The sequence below is a fragment of the Ammospiza caudacuta genome, chromosome 1 (assembly GCF_027887145.1).
Source record: "Ammospiza caudacuta isolate bAmmCau1 chromosome 1, bAmmCau1.pri, whole genome shotgun sequence".
Taxonomy (NCBI): Eukaryota; Metazoa; Chordata; class Aves; order Passeriformes; family Passerellidae; genus Ammospiza; species Ammospiza caudacuta.
The window spans coordinates 73,073,937-73,087,483 of NC_080593.1; the positions used below are offsets into that span (position 1 = coordinate 73,073,937).

The following is a 13,547-nucleotide window of genomic DNA, read 5'->3' on the forward strand; positions in this document are numbered from 1 at the left end:
TATGTGGATGGTTTGAAAACTTAAAAAATTCTGAACTTACTTGAAGTAAGACTCAGCAGTACATTAACTGGTAAAAATCAAAGTACTTCTTTTTCTCCCCAAGCCCAGAAGAATTAATTTTGTTGCCACTAAAGAAGAACGGGCACCCAACTTTTGAACAGAAACTGACCTAATATTTTTGAAAACCCTGCATGCAATTAGCTTCTTGTAAGAGCCATCTTTCAAGCAGTCTTTTTCTGCCTCTGAACTCCAAAAGCTGCTCATGAGATCCGGCAAAATTAGGATATTAATAGAGAACCATTTATCAAGTTTGATGGGTTTGTTAGAGGCACACTTGTCTAGTTAACCAACACCGTCAGGGTATCTTTTAAAGCAGACAATACTGTTAAGGGCCTACTTATTATTTCTACTCCCTGTTTCTCACAACAGTGTCTGTCCAGCATTGGAAGCAAGGCTGCCCCTCAGACAGCAGAGGGTCCCCCCAGAAAGGGACCCTCCTTGGCTATGGGGTGGTCTGGCGGCCTTGTCCCAAGATGTGGTGATGTCCAAAGGGACTCTGGTACACTGGGGGGAACACCTGCACCTCTCAGTGCTGTGGGCATGTGGGACATGGTGAGTGTCCAAAGCAAAGAGGGCTGCTGCCCTCCTGATCCCAGGGACTGCAGCTCATTTCCCAGAAACTTTGGCCTAGGCTGAAAAGAGGATAATGGCTGGTGAAATGGGATGGCAAATTCATGGTACTGGATTGGGAACCAGGGGCTGACTCCAATGTTTGGTTTTTCTCTTGTATTTTCCCTTGATGGCCCACACTGTTCTCCGGGCTTGTTTTACATTCACTCTGCCTTGTGTTCAACAGCATTTTGGTTTTAAGATATATTCTCTTCAAGCAAAAAAAGCATTTTTTTTCCCCCCACCAGAAACATATGAACTTCAACCTTTTCCAGAAAAAGACTTCTCAGATCAGGGCTCCTTCTTGGCACTTTGGGACACAAATCACAATCTTGACCTGTTCATTACTTAGTGTGATTGCTCTGACAGGTCTTTTGTCTGAGCTTTTCCTAAAGGCTTTGGTTTCTCTCTAAAACATGATGATTTTGAAATCTAAGCTTTGACAAAACAGAACTGTGATCTCCCAGCTCTGGTATTTGGACTGCAAGCACTATGCCCTATGCGTTTGTACTGTAGGGAATCTGCATATTACCTAACACCTGCAGGCACCTCTAAACCACAAATTATAACTAATAACACAAGTTTTACCTTTGTCTGGTGATTCAGTCTCAGAAACCTAAATCTGATGTATTTCTTCAAGCACTCAGATCACTCTGTGGACAAAAGCTAAAAAAAATGCTGTTGTATCAGCAGATACAAAGCTAAACTCAAATATTGCTCTTATCTAGGCAAATAATCCCATCAGATTATTAAGCATTGGCCTTGGCAGTAGAGCATCCAATGGTGGTAGAAGTTGTGCTAAGGCTGGACACTTACCCTACCCCTTCTTTTTCACCCAGACTCACTTGGCTGTGCTGGCAGCACTCATTTACTGGCACCAGTACTGCACAAGTTTCAGATAAAGGAGCACCATTTTATGCAGTCCTAATCCTTAAACATTTATTGTCACATCTGTGACTTTTTCTGGTTCCAGGGTTTTATATAAGACAGGAACATTGAGGTTATCTGATCAACTTATGTTGACAATACCCCACACATGGCAGAGGACAAGAGGATAAAACACTGTAAACATTGTGAATGGTGTGCCTTCCCCCTTTCCCTTTTTATTTCCTCTTAACATTACTGGAGAAGAATGTACTGCAAAGTCATAAATAAAGTATACTTGTCAGAAGCTATGATCTTAAAATATTCTAAGGGTTTGTTTGTGTTCTCTCCATAAATTGTTTATTGGTCAATATGGACAGAATTTGCAAATGCATCCTCCTTTGCAGTTCACTGATATTGTCTCCATTCTAAATACTTTCATCTAGTATTAAGCTTCCAAAAAACTCCCACTTTCTACTCTTTTTTTCATTGGTGAGAAATTTTCTAATGCTGAACATTCAATTATGCAGCGTTACTTTACCCTGTGTTTTTTATCCTTAAGGACATGGTGAGCATTAAAGGACTGTATGATTTTTAAAGTTACTATCAGAGGCAGGGTTATGTAGTTGGCTTGATGCTTTTTGAGTCATCTCAATCTACACAGTAAAGCAAATAAAAAGAAAAATCTCTGTAGAAAATAAGTTTCTAAATTATATTTTTATTTCCCTGTGTCATGTTAATGACACAGTAACAGGTCAACACTGTGAAATGTGACTCTGGTGAGCAAATTATTATGAAAAGAAGTTTATCAAGGCAGTGATTTCAGTGTCTGAATAGCCCATGAGGATACAGAACAGGAAAGATCTCTTTAGTCAAAGACACAAACCTTTAATACAGAAACTAGACATTCTTCTAACTCTTCTGGAGCCCTGCAAAGCAAAGTGGTCTTCCAATAAAATAATCATCCTGCATAGGGTGATATTGTAAATCAGGAGTTAAGTGGTTCAGTCCCCTCTAGATAGTTTCTAAGAGGCAAAAAACCCTGACCAGTTGACTTAAAAATGCTTTTAAATGCATGTAGTTGTTGATAGATTGGCTATTAACAGCTAGTAAGTCAAATCTGTTATGACATTTGGTAATTACCTCTTCAATAAATAACTTGATAAGTTCCCAGAGAAAAGAAGGCAATTTATCTCAGAATAAAAACAGTTTTGGTCCACCAACTCTATGAGGACATTTTGATAGGTAACTGTAACTACATGGGGAATTTGGATGCTCAGTGATCATTAAAAATAATGGGAACTTAAGTGTCCAGATCCTACAGCAGTTTCAATACTCCTATCCATGCTCTCCTGGGACAAATACTTTTTGCCCACTGCTAAGGTATTAACACTTAAACACTCAGGAAAGAAAGAGAACAAACTGCATAAAACCCCAGTGTCAAATGGCTATCTATGAGCATTTTACTGATCTTTTACTAAATTGGCACAATGAAGAGGAAACCGGAACACCTTATAATTTATTTTTGATATGGTAACTCTTGATGTTTCAACAAAACAAGGACTTCACAGCCAAAGGGTACATTGGCAACAGGATTAAAGTGGCAACAGATTTTAATGGGAATGGATTTTTTGAGGCTAGGAACTTGTAGTAAAAAATTAACACCTACCTGCCACACAACCATATATGTTTGTTCTGCATAAACACCTGTACAGCCCAGTAGGGGATTACAGAGGTAATGCAGTGGAGCTCTTTCTCCCAAGGGTGAGAAACAAATGAGGTGGAGATAGCAAACAGCAGCAGGGAAAAGTTATTAGCTATACTTGGTATCACTGTTGTTAGCCATGGCTGATTCATTCCCTCACTAACAGTCGCCTATTTAGCAGGCTGTAATACAAATGAGTCTTTAATGTGAGCCCCTTCTCTTGCACAGAGCAGCAGGACAGCAAATGAGGGCACTTGAGGAGCTACACAGGCCAAGCAGGCAAGGCAGAGTGAAGGAAAACAGACAGGCAGAGACTGACAGCTCAGTGTAGAGCGGCTCTCTTTTCTTTCTCTCCTTTGCTTCCATTATTGCTTCTACACATTTGAACCCAGCAGCCAGCTCCTTTGTCCTCCACTTCATGCTGAGATGTACCCTGGGCAGGAGACAGCAGGAGCCCACCTGGAAGAAAGCATCCTCAACCACAGTATATTGAACACAGTGCCTTTAGTGGCACCACTGAGCTCACCCTCATGAGGATTTGCCTTTCCCAAGTCTACGCTACACAAAAAAAAAGGTTTAGCCATGGTCCAGACCAACATTTTTATACAATGGTTGCATTTTGTATATAGCCCTAATACCTACAACACATTGCTGACTGATGCCTTTCTCTTGGTGTATTGGTGAGCTGCAATCTGAAACTACATGCAAATCTAGGAATATTATTTTTTTAACAACTCCCTCAATATTCTTTACTCACCCTGGAGACTTCTTGTGGGATCCAGATGCTGTCATTCCAATCTTTATCTGTTACCACAAACTCTTCTGCTTTCTGCCATGCTCATTTACCACCCTGTGGAATAGTTATTTGTCTTCTTTTTGTATTAGTCTCTTTCCAAACCAGAGCCAAATTCTATACTTGCAACTGATCAGATCTGTCCTTTTTTGTCTCTGTTATTCTATGAAGACATTTGTCATTTCTTTCTGTCTGCCTCACTATACAAATCCTGTTTTCTTGCCCTCCTGCAGCTTCTTTCTCTGTTCAGTCTCCTCAAGGTTTTGTTGCTATTATCATCATTTTGTCTCAGCATGCTCTCTGTCCTCTTGAAGGCTGGTTTGACAGATCCTCTCCTGTCATCTGCTTGAAGGCTGACTTCAGCTCTTCCTTGCAGCACTGTGCCTATGCGCCTCCTCTGCTACAAGTGTTTGATGTGGAGCTTCTTCTACCAGAACTGCTCCTCGTGGCCCTTCCTCCTGAGGAGCGTCTCCTAGACAGAAAGTGAGCAGGGTTGTGGGCCACAGAGCTGGTCTGATAATGTCAATAGCTGACTGCTGCCTTTCCAACAGGCCTGGCAGCCCTTCCCCTTGTCATTGTCAAGGATGTGCACTAGTCATTTGACAGGATCTCCTCTGGCTGTTCATGGGTGCCTAGAAAAGATGGCGTTTAACCTTGCTATTAGAATAAATTCACCAACTTGTGCTCACTCCTCATGCATTCTTTGCATTGAGACTGTCCATTTCCATACCCCTTCCTGATGGAGACAGAGCAGCAGCTCCTCTCAGGAGGTATGGTAGCTGTTTGCTGCATGCAGCCCTCCTTTGACATTGAAAGAAACTGAGTGTCCAATTAAAACACACAGGAATCACTGATACACAGTATTCCCATACTTCCCTTTCTGGGAAAGCATTTTTCTGTCCTTCATAGGTCCTTCACAAGGCCTGCAGATTTCCTTTATATTTCTCCACTCTCTTCCTTAAAAACACATTTTTGCTCTGAAGCCTTAATATATTACATCTGCAGGTCAAGTAATACATAATATTTACTTTAATGGTTGATGTCCTCCAGATTATGCATGGATTGGAGAATGCTTGGGGCAAAACTTCAAATTTTATTTCAAGGGAAATGCTTCTTTTCATTAAGGAAGCTCCCCTTTCCAGAAGTCAGACTTCTAGATCAGAGAGAGAGTCACCATAACTTCACCTCTTAAAACCTGTCTCTCCTCTTCAAAAGTATTTCAAAATTAAAAAAATGGACTAATTTCAGCAATGGGCTAAGCACATAGAAGGTACTCCATAATCTAGTGAAGTACCTACATTATTCTTAAGAGATTTGCCAGCTAGTGATCTACTACTGCTATTTTAATTTATGTTACATCGTGATTGCAATTCTAAATTAAACTCATACAGGCAAGAAAATTTATAGTTAAGCCTTTCCGTCAATCCTTAACTTTCTTCACAGTAACAAAGTGACATATTGCAGGGCTCTCGACTGTGTCTCACAATACCTAGGCATGTGCAAAGGTTAATTACTGTATTGGATTTGAGTGACAAGGCTTTGCTAGTGGGGGGGCCTACAGGGGTGTTTATGTGAGAGGTGCCAGAAGCTTCCCCCATGTCCATTACAGCCAATGTCCACTGGCTCCAGGATGGACCCACTGCTGGCCGAGGCTGAGCCCATCAGCAACGGTGGAACCACCCATGGGATAACTTACTTAAGAAGGGGAGAAAAATCCCTTGTGCAAGAACAGCCAGAGAGGAGAGTGAGAACGTGTGAGAGAAATAGCTCTGCAGACACCAAGGTCTGTGAAGAAGGAAGAGAAGGAGATGCTCCAGGCACTGGAACATAGATTCCTCTGCAGCCCCTGGTGAAGACCACGGTGAGGCAGCTGTGACCCTGCAGCCCCTGGAGGACCCAAAATCAAGGCAAATGGATGCCCAAATGTGGCTGTGACCCCCATGGGAAGCCCTTGCTGTAGCAGGCTCCTGGCAGGACCCATGAATGTGTGTGGAGAGTCCATGGTGAAGGTAGCCTATGTTGCTGGGACTTGTGATCGATCCTGCAGGGCACCCATGCTGGAGCACTTCATGAAGAACTGCAGCCCATGGGAAGGCCCCACATTGGAGGATTTTGTGGAGAACTGAGTCCTGTGGGAGGGACTCCATGCTGGAGCAGGGGAAAAGTGCTAGGAGTCCTTCCCATGAGGGAGGAGAAGCAATGACAATGAATGATAAACTGACTGCAGCCCCAATTCCCTGTTCCACAGGGAGGCAGAGAAATTTGGAATGAAGTAGAGTCTGGGGAGAAGAGCTGAGTAATAAATTAAATTGATTTCCCCAAGTTGAGTCAGTTTTGCTGGTAACAGTAGTTGGTGAGGGATATCCCCTGTCCTCAACTTGACCTGTATTCTCCTTGTATTTTGTCTCACCCTGTTCAGCTGGGGGAAGGGAAAGAGTGGCTTTGGTGGGCACTGGGGTCAACACACTCCAATTACACAGACTCATTTTTTACCTTTGATTTGCTGAAAGGAATCATGTAGAAGAACTCAGCCCTGGTGTGCTCTCTTTCTGAAAACTCTTAGCACCTCTTGGGCTATGCTGTTGGTTGCTGCAAAGCTCAACAGGGCAAGTCCTACCCCTTTCAGTGAGTACTTGTTCCATTCGGTATCTGCACAGAAGCAGGAAGGGCATCAAATCTTCTGAAAAAAGTAAAATAATTTACAAAAAGGCCTTACTGAGAAACAAATCCGCATGTTTTCCCCAGGGGCTCCGTGGCAGCCCTAGCCAGCACTATTTCTTCCCTCTTTGGTGAGGACATGAATTAATGGCATGGGCGCAAAAAAACATCCCAATGCTCTCACTGTCAGAAAAAACAGAAGATATTGAAAAGAAGAAAACCAAGAGGGAAATTCAGAAGGCAGCCCTATTACCCAATTACCTCTGTGTTTCACTGGTTCCAGCTTAAGCTTGGACTGGTTGTGGTTTGGGGTATCAACCCCTGAATGCTCAGGGGTTGTTGAAGTGCCATTACAAAAATTGTCACAGACAAACATATTTAACATACAGAATGCATTTAGTAGTGTACCTTGAATTTATTTCTTAGCATATGAATTATACTTGTGTTTTTCAAAGCAAAACAAGTAGTTTGAAAATTGGAACTGAATGTGGCTGCATGAAATGCTCCTTTCATCCATTCATTCTGTAAACGAGGACCCGAGTCAACTCCTTCACAACAGTTACAGTTTCTCAAGTCTGCAAACACTTTTCAAATGTGGGCTCTATCTTTTGGAATGCCATCAAGACATGCTTGCTAGTGTTGTAGCTGGTGAATTTTAAGTGTTTAGCTTTCAGATGAAATGTATGTAACTATGTTAAAAATTCCTCTGAAAAAAGTAGGTCTTATACATGCGTTGCTGTCAGCTTTCACAGTTCTATCCTTTTTTTAATTACCCAAGGCATTCTGATTACAGAGCTACAAAGTAATCTATTTAAAGCTGGGTTTTACAGTGATCTAATGGGCACAAAAACCATACAGAATTAGAAAACATTTACTTCTCTTCCCCTTCCTCTTATATTGCCAAATATGTTTAAATCAAACTTGTTTTAAAAACAAATATTCCCAGGGTAAGGACTTTCATATCAACTTCTGGTTGTTTCTGTTGAATTAGAAACCTCTGGCAATTTTTTTCCTACTGAAATGTAAATGATGACATATCGTTAACTATCAGCATTATACCACTAAAATACTAGGATGTGTCTTGCTTGCCTCAAACTTCCCTCTCCTTAAGTGCAATGCCTTAGAGGCAGCAGTGTTTAAATGGTACAAAGTACTCTACTAGCACCAGCCTGAATCTTTATTTAGGAGAACAAGCTTCACATTCTTCCCTGCTAACACAGTATATGGAAATGTTCGGCTCCTCCATAAAGCACACTCATACACGATTACTGTCTAGCCCAAGGTACAGCACTGACATGACAGATTCATGTTCCCAGCTGTGACATAAGGGCTCTTTGACAATGCCACAGTGAAAGCCCTATTAAGAAAACATGTGCCGGACCGTGCATCTGATGCAGTTAAACGCTATAAAAGATTTTCCAGGTGTTAATGAGTTGCACGAGCAGAATGAAAATGAGGGGGATCCATGTGCTTGGAAATTCTCAAGGAGCAGGACTCAGGCTCTCAGAGAGACGGACAAACAGCGCTTTATAAGCACCACTGGCCACGCTCTGCACCTGACCATACGAGGTGATGAGCGACCCCGACTATTCACTGGGGGAACTGTTCATTGACGATCCTTTGCATGGGAAAAGACAGAATTTCATGTCTTCCTGCAGTTCACTACATCCTTTTTACTTTGCTCTATTTGGGAAAAAGCACTAGTTATTTTCCCCCTTTTAAGCTTTTTTTTTCCCTAAAAAGAAGGAAAACATTATGCCTGTTGCTTCTTGTTTTTAGTTTTATGAGGAATTCAGCTTGACCCAGTATAGATAAGAAATTGTCATTTAGTTCATGTGAAAATATCACTGCTTAGAGTTTATGTTTTAAAGGACAGACAGACAGTTTTGTTGAACACTTTGAAAAAGCAGTGGTTGAAATTTTTCAAGGCAATGATGAGAGCTAATATTGATTCCATTAAGATATGTATAAAATCCTATGTATGGGTTGCCCTGACAATTTCAACCACTGATACTTCAGAGTATGTGCATATGTTATTTTGTACAACAGTTACCTACAGGAGAAATGCTTATTCATATAATCTGTTGACTTGATAAAAGATTATTTCATTTCTTTAGCATGTGTGAATTTTCTGGTTACTCTACTGGAGGAGGTAAGTTTTGTTTTATTTATATATGACAGGTACAGTGAGGGAAGGCTGCAATGCAGACTGTTTCATGCTGTTGTGACCACAATCACAGCCTTAAGCCTGGCATACAACTGTAGCTAAGGAAAAAAAAAAAGATAATTTTGTCGCCATGCTAATTTCAGCCTGATTTTCTGAAAAGGGGTAGCTCCCAGTAATTATCACAACCAATGGAATGTCTCTTCTCAGAAGTTAATTTAGAGCCACCCATTTTATTTCCCACAGAAAAGTCAGTACTATTTTATCTCTCATTTCCAATCTAATATCCCAAGTTGTCTACCCACTCTTCCCCCGCCCCAACAGAGTTACTTAAATTAACTTGGAGCACTAAATTTTCTTAAAGGCATAAGAAGACTAGGTGGAGAGAATAAGCAAACCATTGTTATAACACATTGACACAGATTCTTGAAATTGATGTCTTAAGGGTTAAATTCCTCTGGCTTGCCAGGTGTTCTGTGCAAATGCTGCATTCATACAATGTAGTATCTGACCATTTAACCATATGTCAAACAATCTTTGCTATGACAACCAGATGTAGACATTGCCATGGAATGAAATTATCATTTTATTAATTACCCTTTAATTAGTTGATACAGGAGAGAACACGCAGTAATTTAGTCATAATTGGCCTGACTGAGACTCAATACTTAAAGGGATGGAATCTGTTTGCGAGACTACTTGTTATGAATAACAATTATGTCTGTGACAATGCAATTTTATTATGAAGACGTAATATGCATTTCAAACAGTACAAATTGGTATTAAGGATAGGTATAAGATAGTATCCAGGATTCTAGCTACAATTTGATGGAAAATATTTTCCTTGAATAAAAGTGTGTAATCCTCTGTGTATTTTGCTACACATTGTAACAATGCAAGAAAGACCCCTTACCAAACTCCCTGTGATGACTTAAGTGTGTTTTCAATGCATTTTATTATAGAAATGAGGAACCACTTGCACTTCAGGCTCTTTGCAAAATCTTTTTAGCAGTCTTCAAATTATTCTAGACTTTAATATGATATTTTTGCAAGGGGTGCACCATGCAAATTTTTTGAAACACTCTTTGACAAAACATTGTAATGCTCAGAAACTTGAGCAGAGTCTCTTATGTGATCACATGTCACTATACCTTTTGGATTTTTGTAAGAAGTGGAACATCCCTAGATTTCTCAGACTACATAGATGCAAAAAAGTTGGCAGCACCCCTCTCTACACTGTAGCAATAGGTAAATGTCTTGAAGACATTCTTTCAACACAGTTAAATCAGGAATACTCTTCACAGACTGAGTATTGAGCATCACTGTAGTAGGACAGAGCACATTCAACAGCTTAATAAAAATGCTTGTGAAGTGGATCTTAACATTGGCCCTTACATACCCAATTGTTAAGAGATGTTTTTGCCATTCTGGAGCCATCATTCTGTCGTTGCTCTTCTAAACTCTATGACCTGAGAGAAGACTGCAGTGTTTTATATTAGTTTTGTACTTTTAGATGGACAACATGCCTCAGGTTTTTGCCTCGTCTTTCCACAAAAATCTCAGAAAGTGCAGGTCAAAACCTTCAGCAAACGCAGCTCCAACAAAATATAACCAACTGCTTTACTTTCAGAGCTGAAAGAAAGCTCTCTCCTTCTGTTTTTTCTCATTGTAGGTAGCTCTTATTTTTTTTTGCATGTGCAGTGACAAAAATGAGACTTAACTGAATTACTTTTAAAACCTTGCCCAATTACAACATGGTTATTTATTTATTTATTTATGATGGATGTGCAGGCTATATAGATGTCTCCAAGCCAAATAAGTCTTTCATGTAAATGTTGTAAGGTCAAGGAAATTATACGAATGATAAGTCTGTTTCCTTTTAGAAATCCTTCTACCTTGCTTAAATGACTATGGGCTGCTTTCAAAATTGGTTTTTCCTTTTCTTTTTAAACACAACATCCTTCCATCCTTTCTGATGGTTAATTCACTATTATGCTTCTTTAACACAAATGTGTATATAAATATATATGGAAAAACATGCTATATAGGAAAGCAAAACACCTTTTTGCCTAGGGTGCCACCTTCCAGTTAATATCAGTAAGTCATATTCTGTTGCTTATAAGTGAATCTTGCTCAACAACTTATCACCACCTCCAATACAAACACTCACAGGTTGTATCTTCCTGCTGTGTCACAGGGAATAGCTAACACAGTGTAACAAGAGATCATTTCATTAGATTACCATGAAAGAATCACTGCTGCGAGGAACTTGAGCTGAACAGGGACACAATCACAGTGTTAAAACCTCGAAACAGTTTACCATTAAAGCCTTGTGTGACTGCTTGAGAAATGTCTGAGAGCAGCAGAAAAGCTGGCACCATTAGCTTTCATCCCTGCTGAGTTGGCAATAAAGTGCACACATAAGTAAAATGCATTAATTGGTATTAGTCAATCTAGTTAAAATGTTCATTCTCCAGGCATCTTCAGATTTCATTTCCATAAAATAGGATTTCTTTAAGTCTCATAATTTGATTTTGTCCAGCCCAAAATGATACTGACACAGTGGCAGCAAAAGCACAATTACACCCCAGCTTTATAAAGGTGCTCTCTATCTAAATAGACTGGGACCCACGTGCTCCCAGTCTCTCTCTCTCTCTCTCTCTCTCTCTCTCTCTTACACACACACACACACACACACACACAGAGAAAAAAAGCATCCCACAGGAAAAAAAAAAACAACTGTGGAAGAGGAAAAAGTGATGCATTTTCCTATCATTTTCCTAATGCTATTTTTCCTCCCTTTCCCCTGTATCTTTCCTACTGTGCACTACTGATTACTGCACTTTTAAGATCAGAATGAACAATTAACTGCCTAATTATTCCAGTCACACCAAGCCACAATGAAATCTTTATTCAGTGTTTACAGCAATCTTTGGCAGAGACTGTCTTGCTGTTTTTAAACCAAGAAGAACTGCTCCCTTTGGCTCCCTTCAGCATCAGCTGCCTGGGTTTCAGAGCTGGATGCCAATAATCAGCCTCCTTTTTCTCTTCCAAAGTGGCTATTTTTTTTAAGGGTGAAAAGACCTATTCTCATCAACTCCCCATATATTCTGCCTGATTTATGTCCCAGCCACTGGGTCTCTTCCTTCCGTATCTTTTGCCATTTGTGTCCCCCGCAGCCCCTCCGGCGGCGCCCGCCGAGCCCCGGGACACCCCGGACACCCCCAGAGCCGCCGGGCACCGCGGACAGGGGGGCGCCTCTTCCGCGGGAGCCCCGAAGAGGGGGCGGGAGGCGGGATGAGGGGGGATAATTCCCATCTCCGGCTGCACAGCATCCACACGCATCCACACACGCACACCTTCTCCCACAGTTTTTTCTCGCTCTGCCGAAATCTCGGAGGAGGCTCCCCGCCCCGGGAAAGTTGGAGGGAGCCGCTCCACGCCCCGGGCGGCTCTTTCTGCCCGCTGTCCGTCTCTCCGAGCTGCTCCCCGCTCCCGATGCTCCGAGCCCCGCTCCGCCCTGCGCTGCCCGGCTCTGCCCGCTCCCGCCGCCGCGCCAGGGCACCTGCGGAGCGGGGCAAGCTTGTCCCAGCCAAACTCCAGAGCGACCCGGGCTGGGCTCGCTCCGTTCCCCACTGCCGCCTCCTCGCCCTCTGGCTGCGGCTGGACAGCCAGGGGGTCGGGGAAAGAAGGAAAAAAAAATAACAAAACAGGAGGAACAACTAAGATGAAAAGAATACTAAAATCCTAAGGAGAAAAGAAAGAAAAAGTAAAGGAGAAGGGAGAAAGGAAAAAAAAAAAAAGAAAAAAGGAAAGGGGAAAAATAAGAAAGAAATAAAGGGAACAAAAATAAAGAAAATGAGAAAAGGAAAAGGAGAGGGAGAAAGAGGGGGAAAAGGAAAAAAGCAGAAGAAAAAGTCCGCGAAGGAGAGGTCGGGTTACCTTGCAGTGTGGAGGAGCTCCCGACTCCCTTCCCGGCGACGGGACTTCCCTGCTCGGCCGGGCGCGCCCCTCACATCCCGCGCCCCGCTCCCGCCGCGGAGGGAGCAGCCGCTCGCTGCTGTCCCCGGTGCCGAGAGCCGCTCGGGCTGGGGGGGCTGCGCGGCCGCGGGCGGAGGCGGAGGAGGAGGAGAACGAGGAGGAGGAGGAGGAGGAAGGAGCCCCGCGGCCTCCCCGCTCCGCAGAGCTGCCCGCGGGCAGTGGCCGCCGCTGGCCCCGGCTCGGCTGCCCGTGGGTGTCGCGGCGGGTCCGACGCTGCCGCGGGGACCTGCGGGAGGCGACTGGTGCCGGAGCTGCGCCCTCCTGCGCCGCCCCCCGCCCTCCTTCCCGGGAAACCCCCGCCCCAGCTGCGGCCCCCGGGCTCCGCGCAGCCCCCGGCTATGGGAGAGAACGCCGGGTGTCCCCTCCGCAGGGCTGGCTACATCTCGGGAGGATGCCAAAAATGCACCACATTGGCTGCTGAGGTAGACCAAAAGTCACACCGGAGAGGGGAAGCGGTCCTTTATTTAACTAAAAGGGTACGGAGATGAAAGCTGAATTTCTTTGGAAGGCTCGATTTTAGTTAATAAACACGCTGAGACTAATGTCAGAGCCACTTTTATGAGGGCAAACAGTAGAGTTTCCTGGAGGGTTTGTGTAAGACTTTGGAAAAACAACCAAATAATAAAGGGGTTTTAAGTCCACCTTTAAAGATC

The 13,547-nt window shown here is 42.9% G+C and overlaps 1 protein-coding gene across 1 annotated transcript in view; it reads right to left on the reverse strand.

Moving 5' to 3' along the window:
* CDH20 (cadherin 20) overlaps nucleotides 1-12,997 on the reverse strand; it is a 116,967-nt gene extending 103,970 nt beyond the window's left edge. The window contains exon 1 of the mRNA XM_058820440.1: nucleotides 12,796-12,997. The gene's annotated coding sequence lies outside the window, so the exon portion shown is untranslated. The remainder of the gene's footprint in view (nucleotides 1-12,795) is intronic.
* Between the last annotated feature and the right edge of the window lie 550 nt (nucleotides 12,998-13,547).